This window comes from Heteronotia binoei, chromosome 14 (genome assembly GCF_032191835.1).
Source record: "Heteronotia binoei isolate CCM8104 ecotype False Entrance Well chromosome 14, APGP_CSIRO_Hbin_v1, whole genome shotgun sequence".
In the NCBI taxonomy this organism is placed as follows: Eukaryota; Metazoa; Chordata; class Lepidosauria; order Squamata; family Gekkonidae; genus Heteronotia; species Heteronotia binoei.
The window spans coordinates 29,510,230-29,523,565 of record NC_083236.1 but is presented as its reverse complement, the minus strand read 5'-3'; the positions used below and the strand labels follow the sequence as shown (position 1 = coordinate 29,523,565).

The 13,336-nt window shown below is 44.7% G+C and overlaps 1 protein-coding gene across 2 annotated transcripts in view; it reads right to left on the bottom strand.

The window, feature by feature from the left end:
• Positions 1-13,336, bottom strand: part of PEPD (peptidase D) — a 288,484-nt gene that overhangs the window by 118,411 nt on the left and 156,737 nt on the right. The window lies entirely within an intron of this gene.

Sequence of the window (13,336 nt, the reverse complement as noted above, 5' to 3'; positions counted from 1 at the left end):
GCAAGATGCCTTAAGCCGTGAGCAGACATGGGGTACAAATGTTTTAATGAATAGAAATAAAAGAAAAAGAATCCAAGGTGGTTAATAACTCTAAGGCCAGGACTTTTTTTAAAAAAAGCTGCCATAGAAAGAACCTTAAATTACCCATGTAAAGCTCTTTTGATATAACCAAAAAGCCTCAACTGCCTGAGCAAAGTCCTCCTTCCATTGGAAAGTTCTATCTACAGTCTCCCTGTAATTCCATCCAAGAGGGATTCCTATTGCCCAGATGTTCCTCCATCTACCCCAAAACGCCAACCCCAGATGACCATTGTAGCATCTACCATAACATGGCAGGGGTCTGCTTGTGAATAAGAATCGGCACAAAGGGTCTTTCTCCTTTATCGTTTGGATACACACAATGAGAATGTCTATAGAACAAGTGAGACTTGTGAATAGCCAGTTGCCTGTTCACCTGTGGCAAGTAAAAATGCCTCCAGGTGACCAAGCCAGGATTAAAAAGCAAAACAAAACTGGAAGGGAACTGATGTACAAACTCTGCCTTAGGCATCAATAACTCGTATTTAGTTTGTGAGAATGGACAGGAATTGTTGGCTTGTTTGCAAGACTCAGAAAGTTAATTTGGTAGGCAACAAGTAAACATTCTTCTTTCTTCTCCCTGTTTGATGGATTCCCCGGGCTTCCTGTCTGTGTAGATCTGAAGAGTTCCTTGTTCTGCTTGATGGCTACTGTTCTAACTCAACTGACCTGCAGAAAATTGTCATGCTTTTCAGTAAGTCAAAATGGCAGAATTCAGACTGTGCAAAAAGCTCCCCCTGCCCCAGTTCCTTTTGCTTTTCACTATCGACCAATTTTAAAAGAGTTAATCCGAAAGAAAGAAAAGAAAAAGAAAAAATGGCTGGGGGAAAAAGTCAACTTGCACTCTTGCACTCTTTCCCTCTACCAATCTAGGATGTAAAATGTGCTATCAGATGATTCCCATCAGTAACACCACTGAAAATAAAATTGCACTTCCTTTCCTCAGTGAGATATGCGGAGTAATAGAACATGAGAAGGGAAACAGCACTTTAGAAGTGAAATGGTTTATAAAGAACATCTGAATTTTCAGCTAGCAGCAACTGAACATGCAGGCCCCCACGACACAAAGGCCTAGCAAATGTCTTGATGCATTTTCTTTTTATATTCCCCTTAAATCAATGAGACTGTTCCAACATACGAAATTAGGAGTTCACAACCCATCAAGTACACAACTGAAAAGAAGACCCATCTTTAGCAGAGTCCTCAGCAATGGAAGACTGCTCTCATATGTGTGAACTATGCATATATGCTATGAAAATCCTGCCTACACACTGCATTTTTTATTTTTCTGTTATAAGCTTTACTGCTTTTTCTCTTTTTTTGGGGGGGGGAGGCTACTTGTTAGTGAACTTAGGCAGACTATTACTTCTGTGCTTCCCTGTTTCAGTGAGCTCAGATAAGTAGAGCACAAGTAGAGCACCATAAGTAGAGTTTGTTGTGGTCAACATTAGCCGTATCAATATTTGTTTTCAAAAAACCATGACAATAGCAGAACTGGCACCATCCTAGGACAGAAGAACAAATACAGGATCCAATTCAGTCCTTAAAAGGACCGATCAAGTCAATATGGGTGCATTAGTCACCAAAAATCACAGTCCATTGGGGAGGCCACCCCAGGTGTTTGGGACTTCAGAAGGCTCATACAGTAGACACTAGATCTGCCCAGCAGTGTATGGTGTGAAAAGGACAAATTCCATGCTGGCCATAATTAGAAAAAAAAACCCAGAGTATAAAACTGCTGCTGCCATACTGCCAGTATATAAATCTATAATGAGACCTGGAATACTGTGTACTGTCCTGGTTACCACTTGTGGCAAACGATGCTGTAGAGCGTGAAGTGATGAACCAAAATGATCGGCGGGCTACAGTAGCTGCCCTGTGAGGATCAAATGTTTTGGGCTATTTAGGTTAGAAAAGAGCTGTGGTATGCTCTCCTATGCTCTACTGTGTTCAGGAATGCCTGCGGTTTGTGTGATAGGAGACAAAACCAGCAATACAATCCTTGGGGGAGAATGCCGGCAACAGCAGCACCTGAAACCTGGCTGTTGAGTTTGTTCATCTGTACGGAAGTGTCTGTGGAGAGCATTACATGTGCCGGATCAGAGAGCCGAATCTGGATCAGATTGTTTTTTAAAGTCAGAAACTTTTCTTGATACCACCTGATCCTCAAAGTAGTGTGCCTCTATAAATTGGCATGTTTCCAATTACTCAACCATAAGAGTCAAAATTAATGACCTAGGAATGTGGTCCTGCCACTGTCAACAGCCCTCTCTCCTCCTCCTGACCCTCCATCAACGTCTTTTGTGAATAAAGACTTTATTGCACTATCAAAGATTTCAGGTTTTCACGGCTGGTAACATCATTAGGGTTTGTAGAATCTTTCGGGATCAAGTGCCGTGTTCTACTGGAGAAAGTTTTCCTTCCAGACGTTTCATTCTCAGCTGCGGAGAACATCCTCAGTGGCGTTGCAGCTGGAGCAGGCGCTCAGACCTTCTTGGCTGCTGTGCATTGAGTGGGGCCAGGGCTGCTGGAGAGCTGCTATTTCTAGGCTGGAGGGGGTGTGATGAAAGGGCAATTAGTTTGTGGATGTGCCCATTGTTTGGTGGGGCTTCCTGGAAGGGTAGTGATAAGGAAACTGGCTGTTGAATGCGACCATTGTTCCGTGTTAATTGCTGGGAGGGTTGGAAGGGGTTTGAAGATAAGGAAGATGGTTGTTGACTGTGCCGATTGTTCTGTGGAATTTGCTGGTTGTTCGGAGACTTTCTGCAATTTATAGTCTGTAGGGTGTTTTGCAGAGCTGGGTACCAAGATTGGTGGATGAAAATGCCTTCTTCCTTTCTGTTAAAATTGTGCTGGTGTTTGTAAATCTCAATAGCTTCTCTGTTCAGGCGGGTATGATAATGTGAGACCATAGAAAGGACTTCAGTTCTTTCAAAGTGGATGACGTGGTCTCCTTCTTGAAGTGCATGTTCAGCTACAGCTGATTTTTCTGGCTGAAACAAGCGACAGTGTCTCTTGTGTTCGGTGAGACGGGTGTTGATACTGCGTTGGGTAGTGCCAATGTAGACTGCACCACAGGAGCAGGGTATTTTATAGACTCCAGGGGTTGAAAGTGGATCTCTCATATCTTTGGCCGAGCGCAGCATGTGGCAGATCTGTTGTGTGGCCTTGAAGACTGTGTCAACATTATGGCGTTTGAGAATTTTGCCAATGCGGTCGGTGACAGATTTTATGTAGGGCAGGAAGGCTATACCCACATTTGTGTGTGGCTCAGGATTTGGTGTGGATGGTCTCCTGGGATGGAGGGCTCTTCTAATTTCTTGTTGGGAGTATCCATTGGCCTGCAGTGACTGTTTGAGGTGGTGTAGTTCCTGTTGGAGTTGGTTTGGTTCACAGATGCGTGATGCACGGTGAATGAGGGTTTTTACAACTGTAAGTTTTTGGTGAGGATGATGATTGGAATTCTTATTTAGATAGCGATCGGTGTGTGTGGGTTTCCTGAATACAGTGTGGCCGAGTTTTCTGTCAGCTTTCCTGGTAATGAGAACGTCAAGAAAGGCAAGTTGACCATTGCTTTCTTTCTCCACGGTGAACTTTATTGCACTGTTTGGTATTCCCTCACTGACTCTGCTTGCTGTTTAAGTGTTTTAATTGGTGTTTTAACTGTTTTATGTATACGTATTTTTAAAGATGGTTTTAATTTTTGTAATGTTTCATTTAATTTTTGATCACTCACCATCTTGGAGACTCTAAGATAATAAACAAAAAGAGCCAGTTTGGTGAAGTAGTTAAGTGTGCAGACTCTTATCTGGGAGAACTGGGTTTGATTCCCCACTCCTCCACTTGCACCTGCTGGAATGCCCATGGATCAGCCATAGCTCTCACAGAGCTGTCCTTGAAAGGGCAGCTTCTGTGAGAGCTCGCTCAGCCCCACCTACCTCACAGAGTGTCTGATGTGGGGGAAGAAGATAAAGGAGATTGATAGCCACTCTAAGAGCGGAGGGTGGGATATAAATCCAATATCATCATCATCATCATCATCATCATCATCATCATCAAATCTCATGGCTAAATAGTTTAACATGAGCTACTTCACCTCATGGTGTTGTGGAGGAGAGACATCCCAGGATATGATTCCATTGACTTGAGTTATGGAGGGGGGGTGGAGTAGAAGCACCCAAGAAGAGGCTTTTTCTTGAAGTGGCAGTGTATACATTATAATCTGCAGTCCTGCTTCTACAGGAATCAAATTAATAGGCTGGATCCACCCAGTTTTTTGACTGTGAAAAATGGAAAGATGTGTACCCCTTAGTTCACCACAAAAAGCTATGCTGAGGGTCCCATGTGGGATGGGGGCTGTAGTACAGAGAGGAAATGGGTGAGATTAAGCATAAATTCTGGTACAATCCAACCCTAGAACAGGTTTGATTTACAGCAAGTCAGTTTGGTTTCAGCTGCCTAAAAGGAATTCCATGTGCATTTTAATGGTGGGAGTAAAGAAAATGGACTTGCTAGGTGACAATTCTGAAAGACCACAGTCATGCTGAAACCTTTTGAGTCTCTCCCACACACAGCTTGTTTATGCAGAATGAATTCTCCATGTTCAGTGCACATCGCTTCTGTGAAGGTCAGAAGACAACACAACATCTGTTGGTACATCAGGAAAGCTTGTTAAAAGAATGCACCTGTTGTTTGGAATGTCAGAAACAAGGCATTTATTTCATACTGATGGAATGTTTTAAAAAGGTTGTTTCTGACTCTGACTGGGATTTCTCACTTTTCCAATAATCAGCAGGCTCTCCTTCAGCGGAAATCATGGCCTCTTAATTCTGAACGCTAAACAAATATATCTGAAAAACTGCAGTGAATATACTTTTGAGTTCAGCTACAAGACAATAAGGCACAAATCAAAAGGGGAGAAAAACAAACCACTCTAGGCAAAGAGGGAAAGGGGAGGGGGTGGACTGTAGCGCCTATCCTCTTCGCTTGAGAAAGGACGTGAACAATCTTCCTTTTCATTTTTGTGCCCTTGGGGTGGGGGGTGGGGGGAGGGAGGATAAATGAAAAGCGAGAACCGTAATCCGTAAGAGAGCTCCGCGAATCTGGAAATTTAACACCGACAGATATGACAGCGACGCATCTGATAACCTAAGCCCTGCTTAAGAAATTGGGGGTGACAGTGAACAGAATACAGAATAAAAGATGTGGATTTGGACTCTCGCACTGGGAAGGGCACTCACATGTGCGTGCATACACACACACATACACACAGAGCTATGCAATGCATATCAAAAGCCAAGGGAAAACAGTTCGAATGGGGAAGCAGCTGCATATTGACACCACTGTCACTTCAAACAAGTCACATCTGAGACCTCGTGGCATCTGATTTCTTTTATCCCACTTATGCTATTGATTCTTAGCAGGCTGGGACAGAGGCTAGCCTTGGCACCAGATTAAGGCGGGAGAACAGGTGTGTGTGTGGTGGGGGGGGGAATGAGGAGATGCGGATCTGGGATGGGGAAGGGGGAGAATAACTGAGAAAGGGAAAGCTGGTTAAAAAGTCAGGCTTCATTAGAACACCATGAGGGAGAACAGCAACATTAAGTTCAGGGGCAGGGAGGTTTCCTCAACTCTTTCAGGAGCTGGTCCACTTTCACCCCCCTGGAAGGCTTGGAGGTCAGGAAATGCATGAAGTAGCAAGAACGTGAAATAGATCATTTGAAGAGCCAGAAGTGCAAAGAAAGTTAAAGCAAACCAGAGTCTAGAACAACTAGCACAATTTTATTCCAGCATAAGCTTCTGTGGAATAGAGCAGGGGTCCTGAACCCCTAGGCCATGGACCGGTACCGGTCCACAGCCTGTTAGCAACCGGGCCACGAGTTGTATAATTATTTCATTATATATTACAATGTAATATATAAAGTGCACAATTGTATCATCCTGAAGCCATCGCCCCCCCCCCCACCCTCCCATCCCAGTCTGTGGAAAAATTGTCTTCCACTAAACTGGTCCCTGGTGCCAAAAAGGTTGGGGACCACTGGAATAGAGGCTAGGTCATCAGACAAGGACAGTGTAGTGATACAGGGGATGGGGTAAGACAGGGTCTCAGTGAAACAATGTCCACTCAGATCCAATCTTCTTCTCATTGGCCAAGAGATGCACATTTTCCCCACCTACAGTGGATGCAAACAACATTCAAAGACAGATGCTAGAAACTGGCCCCACAGCTAATTCAGATATGCAAGGGGACAACAGCACTCCCACACCACTCCATTTTGTTTTATTGACTTCCAGGAGGAGACAGTCAGCCGCATCTCATCTGACTTCAAGAGTGCTACAAGTCTCCTTGGCTGAACCTGCACATCTTCCCTGACTTTGTCAGTGTCAAGATCCAGGTTGGCAGCTGGGGTGGTCTGAAGCAGAAGAACAAAGTTTGAGTCCAGTGGCGGCTTTAAGCCCAACGAAGTTTTATTCAGGGTATAAGATTTCGTGTGCAGGCACTAAAACGAAAGAATCTGAACTGTTAACTTCCATCTCAATGCATCTGAGGAAGTGTGCATGCACACAAAAGCTCTTACCTTAAATAAAGTTGTGCCATAGAAGCCTGCTGGGTGACCTTGGGCCAACCACACACTCTCAGCCTCACTTACCTCACAGGATTGTTTTGAAGTTAAAAGGGAAGAGACGTGAATGACTTTGGGTCAAAGGCAGAAGCTCAATGAAGACAATAAGCAACCCCTGTAAAAATAGGGCGGGGCCATAGGATCCCCTTCAGTAGAGAAACTTCCCCTCTTCAAAAGGGATCTTACAATTGTTTGACAAAATCCCTTCACTATTAGAGAGTCACCCCCTGCCTGTGGCCAAGGCCCTATTAGAACCTTGAATGTTGTGCTTAGCCCTAGAAGGTCCTTGCAGTCCAGACTAGGGCTTTGTCCTCTGGAGTGTTATGTTGCAAATACATAGCCAGACAGGACACATTCCCTTGCATCACTGATCACGCCCACTCCTGGTCAATTGAGCATATGGTGTAGAGGCAAAAGGCAGAAGGGATTGGTACTCTCAGCTTTGACAGGTTCCAGGATACCAACCCCGCTCACTCATCCCCAAAACTGTTGATCAGCCCTCCTCAAAGCTAGCCAGAGCCAACCACTTCACAAGGAAGAGCCCCAAACCCAGCAATGTGCAGGTAACCCAATGACATGCAGGGGTATCACCAGACTGGAGCTACAGCCTCACGTTCCAGCAGCAATTTTACAGACAATTCAGCTGACTCCTGGAAGTCAAACAAGGCTTTTATTAAAGCTGCATAAAAACTGGGCAATAAAGGAGGGATAGAGGAGTGAACTTGCAGTTAAACCTTACGATATTTCTCCACTCGGTTGTATTATTGATTTGGCATTATTTAGGGCAGTTTAACTGTATGGAATATTTTCACAGCATTGCTGACCCTAGTTTTCAAAAAGCGTACAACAGGTGCACAGTTGCCGTCTGGAGCAGAAGGGATCCATCATCACTTGAAAGCAGGGATCACCCCTAAGCAGGGGTGGAATTCTAGCAGGAGCTCCTTGGCATATCAGGCCAAACCCCCTTGATGTAGCCAATCCTCCAAGAGCTTACAAAAAAGAGCCTTGTAAGCTCTTGGGGGATTGGCTACATCAGGGGTGTATGGCCTAATATGCAAATGAGCCCCTGCTAGAATTCCACCCCTGTCCCCTAAGAGCCTTACTCTCTACAGCACCAGATCTCTAGAGAGCCCCTCTGACCTGCTTGTCCTTTCCCCTCTAATCCTGACCATAGCTACAAGAAAAGCCATAATGCTGACATTTGCCATGACCAAATTATCAGTGCCAGTGTGGTATCGTGGTTACAGTATCAGACTAGGGTTGGGGAAATCCAGGTTGAAATCCCACCCTACTATGGAAGCTTGGTGGGTGACATTAGACAAGCCACACACTCTCAGCCTAACCTACCTCACAGGGTTGTTGTGAGTATAAAATGAATGAAAGGAGATGTAAGCTGCTTTGGGTCCCCATTGGGGAGAAAAGAGAGGTAGAGATGAAATTAAAGCAAGTTACTTTGATGTAAGGGGGAAAAAAAGTACAGAGTGTGTGGGATAAACTGTCATGTTTTACAGATAGGCAGAGCATTATGAAAATGACCTCTGACTGTAGAAGCAAAAGGAGACCCATACACTCAAAATGTCCTCAGCAAGGGAAGGAAGGGGGTCTCACTTGGAGCTCATCAGCAACACAGAAGACAACAGGAAGAGAAGATGATGGTGTTGGATGTATATCCTGCCCTACTGCAGTCGGAGCCCTCTGCTCACGACCTGAGTTCGATCCCTATGGAAGCTGGTTCAGGTAGCTGGCTCCAGGTTGACTCAGCCTTTCATCCTTCCGAGGTCGGTAAAATGAATACCCAGCTTGCTGGGGTGGGGGGGGGGGGGAATGTAGATGACTGGGGAAGGCAATGGCAAACCACCCCGTAAAAAGTCTGCCATGAAAACGTGAAAGCAATGTCACTCCAGAGTCGAAAATGACTGGTGATTACACAGGGGACTACCTTTACCTTTATACTCTGAATCTCAGAGTGGTCACAATCTCCTTTACCTCCCCCCCCCCACACCAACAGTCACCCTGTGAGGTAGGTGGGGCTGAGAGAGCTCTTACAGCAGCTGCCCTTTCAAGAACAACTCCTAAGAGAGCTATGGCTGACCCAAGGGCATTCCAGCAACTGCAAGTGGAGGAGTGGGGAATCAAACCCGGTTCTCCCAGATAAGAGTCTGCGCACTTAACCACTACACCAAGAGGCAGTCTAAAGAGAAGTGGAAAGGTAATGCCATTCTCCCCTTTCCAAGCCAGAACTTAACTTCACTGGGAATAAGAGAGGCTGCATCTGGATTTGCCACAAATAATACATTTAAAAAACATTTCTATCTCACTGCCTCTAGCCATCTTACCAACAATGCATTTATTTTCCCCTATATTAATTAGCACTAGAAATACCTTCTCATCCTCTCCAAAATGACACTGGGACTAGAGGCCAGACACTTTCAACACTTGGCTTCCCAATCTTAGCCAAGCAGCTGAATTCACATCTTTCAAAGTTTCTTGCTTTGACAGGGGCTGGATCAGCTGACCAAGAAGAGAGGTCCCCTCCGCCTCCTCCCTTTCCTAGTCATAACCAAGACTGGTGCCATAAGAAAGGCAGCAGGTAATCCCAGGCCCAGCTGCACCCTCCGCTCACCTGTTCGGAGGAAGTCTGGTAGAGGGAGAGGAGGAAGAGAAGAGAGGGAATGTGGATGCAGAAGTGGGTAGGAGAGAGCTGGGCTGCTGTCAGTGGAGGATGCTGTGTATGCGCCCTTCATTATGAGGCATTTTTGACCTGGCAAAGACAAGCTTGACAGCTAAACACCCACGCTGCAAACCAGTGCGCTTCAGAAAGTTTCATTCCATAATCACCTCTACAGTATTTCACAAGATACTCTTCCAATCCCACCCAGATGGAAGGAAAGAGCAAACACTTTGCAGATTCTTGGGTCACCTTCCAAAACCCCCATTAAGAAAAAGTGCAGAAAAATAGCATTATGGTATATTGCATTGAAAGATTATAAAGAACAAAGTACAGCTTAAAAAAAAAGACTTAAAAAAATGCTTCATAATGCAGGATATTTGCTAATCCCACCCACCTAAAAACTGCAAGGGTGGTGGGGGAACGAAGCCCATTCATTCGTCTGCATTTCCGCAGAGCCCCAATTCCCTCCCTCCCCACTCTGAGCTGAAAATGAGGGCTGGAAAGCTTAGCTTCTGCCCTGCTCTACAGCAGAGAGCATGTCAAGTAAGCACTTCCCTCTGAGACACTGCAATTCATTTTAATAGGATCCCAATCTCTATCCAAATGCCACTTGACGAAAAAATTATGAGCCAAGTGTTAATTACCTCATTAAAAAAACGCCATGGTTTTTTAACATGATGAGACAAACGAGATTAGAATAGACACCACCTAATGACAAAAAAAACAAAACAACCAAATGCATGGCAAATTGAACTTCCAAGAAAAGGTGATGCGGTTACCATACTGATCTGTAAATAATCAAATTAAGGATTTACCATTAATCCACACAACTTTAGGACCGAGAGAGAAAGAGCAACAGAGAGTGACGCCTGGCACTTTCCCCCTACAGACTTATATCAGGATGCAATGTGGTGGTTGTTAGAATGTCAGAGTAGAATCTTGGAGACCCAGGTTCAAATCCTTGCTTGGCTATGGAAGCTTGCAGGGTGGCCTTGGGACAGCCAGTCCTACATGTGCAGCCTAACTTGCCTTGCAGGGATGTTTTGAGGATAAAATGGGTGACAGGAGACCCCTTTGGGTTTCCACTGGGGTATAAATGAAGTAAATAAATTAACTGGTGCAATAAGACTAGCCTACAGCACAAGCTGAGGAGCTCTTCAAGGTCTTTTAGTCTTTCATTCTGTGGCAAATCAGACCTCTCTTGCACCAAAAGCCACACAGGGCTCTACTATTTCCTTTACTGTGACTTTAGTATCAAAACTGTGTTGGTCTTCAGTTAGTGGGTCTCTATATGTAACCTATACCCTGACCTAAAGTGAGATGCAGGCGGAGCATTGTTGCTATTACCTTTTTACCCCCTTGAAAGAGAGCTTGGCCCATTTGGAAAGAAGGGCAATTGCCCAGATACCATTTCTCTCATCACAGTATGATAAACAACTGTTCTGTGTAATTAAAAAAAAACAACCTAAAAGTGGATCCAGTGTTTTGTTTAAAAATGAGCCCTGAAATGAAAACCGAACTTCTTGTATGCACGTCTTCATATCCCTCAGAATTACTTCACAGGAGAATAAAACATGGGGAATATGCTTAATGCACCTGAGTTTCTATGAGAACCAGTTTGAAGGCATGTTAGCAATGCACCTAGTGGGGTTTCAGAAGTGAACCAAGAGACAAAGCCTTTCAGTTTGTTAGGAATGAAGTTCTCCCTCATCCCACCCCACCAAGAAACTAGGCAAAATAGCAAAAAGTGCAGAATAGGCAAATGCAAAAATAGAAGCAGCTATGCAAATCAGCTCAAGTTGCAGAATGTGCACTTCTCTCAGAATTCAGCTTCAGTGGGCACCAAATTTTAATTTTCATTTTATCAACTCAAGCTACGGTTTAAATCTGGAACAGGAGTGCGTATTTGAGTCTACCCAAGTTGAAAACCTATCCAGTAAATACCTTACCAGTATTTTTCAGGTAGATTTTGCTTCCCAAATGCATCCAGGTTTTCTCAGGACTACCTGTCAGGCATCTACTGCAACCCCTTTAAAGTTTAAAGGGACTGCTGAAAACAGCCCGAGGATCAGCTGTGCTAGTGGGAAGCAGATTGCTCCTGCCGGCTCAACTTGGAGCTGGCTTCTCAGGCAGCAAGGTTTAAAACAGGCTGCAGAAGAAGCCAGACCCAGGATCTATTCTCCCGCTGGAAACAAATTGCTCTCCGTAGGCTGGACTTTGTGCTGGCTTCTCCTGCAGCCCTGTTTAAATGTGCTTCATGCAGCCAGGATCAATGTGCTTCATGAAGCACAGTAGCTCCTGGGGCTTGCTTCTCCTGCAGCCAGGGCAGGGGCTATGTTGGTTGGTACCACCTCCCAAATCTGCCAGACACACCCTCTCTTGGTCCCCTGACCCCCCCCCCCTCTTGTTTATGCTTCATTAATTAGTGTTCCCTGGCACTCCCTCCAGGAAAAAAAAAATCCTAGACAGTTTAAACCGGCAGTCCAGCCGGTTTAAACCGGATTGCAGGAGAAGCGAACCCAGCCAGGATCTCCTGAGCCATACGGAGCACGTTGCTCTCAGCAGCACAGCGGCTCCTGGGGCTCGCTTCTCCTGCAGTTTGGTTAAACTGGACTGCAGGAGAACAAGCCCAGCCAGGACTGGCTGTGCCCATGTGGAGCAGATTGTTCCTCGCTGGCTCAGTTCTGTGCTGGCTTTTTGGTAACCAGGATTTTTCTTCTTGGGTTTATTGGACCTGAAAAAAATCAGGATTTCAAAAAAAAAAAGAAAAGGAAAAGGAAAAGGAAAAGGGAAAAGGGGGAAAAGGAAAGGAAAGGAAAGGAAAGGAAAGGAAAGGAAAGGAAAGGAAAGGAAAGGAAAGGAAAGGAAAGGAAAGGAAAGGAAAGGAAAGGAAAGGAAAGGAAAGGAAAGGAAAGGAAAGGAAAGGAAAGGAAACCCAGGTCTAGATGCTGTATTGGTATTGGGATCCAGGATTTTTTTGAAAATCCCAGATTTTTTTTAGTCCAATAGACTCAAACCAAAAAATACTGGTTATTTTTTTTTGTACACCCCTAGTCTGGAAATCGATCTGCTGATGCTTGTTTTCACCTGTTCTCCCTGGGCCACTCCTTGTTTACGGAACAGGTGGCTCACCAATATTCAATATTCATTGCATACTTAATAATTAACAAAAGCGCCTTTGTCTTCCTAATCCCTTCTGTCACAAGGGTGCACAGTCGTTCAAACCTTACCCTGGTGCAAATTCATTGTGGGTTCACTTTTTCAGCTTCCGGCATTTTTGGCGAGCATCTTTGCTTTCTATCCCTCCCAACAATTACATAGAAACTATTTTACACAAAGATAATCTCAATTCCATACAAAAGTCATATTAATTTCCAAATAGGCATGTGCTACACAGCATCCTAGCTCGGTGGAATACAATTCTTTGATTCGACAAAGTCCTGCTGCGAGCGGATACCAATGAAGCAGCAGTTCAATAGTCTCTGAATTTCATTGCCACAGTTTCAATTTTGAAGTGGAGACAATTCCTTTCTTCAAATAGTCGGTGGAAATGAAGGTAGTACCCCAGAAATACAACAACAGGGTCATTAGCTGGAATCGGCTGTTTCACAGATAGCTTGGTCAGTTTCCGGACTGAGGATGTTCAATATTTTCTTTTACACACTATACTTTAACATCTTGAGTCAGAGTGCTGGCTCTTCCTGCCTTTCTGTCACAAGGGTGCACAATTGTTCAAACCTTACCTTGGTGCAAATTCATTGTGGGTTCACTTTTTCAGCTTCTGGCATCTTTCGCCAGCATCTTTGCTTTCTATCCCTCCCCGTGCAGAACACTGGGAGTGCCACACATGTCCTGGTGAATACAGGCCAAACTTGCACCATTTCAGATGCCCTTGCAAGTGCCTGCTAATAGGCGAAGCAACACAGACAAGGGCAGGACAATGCATGGTCATGCTCTCATTAAG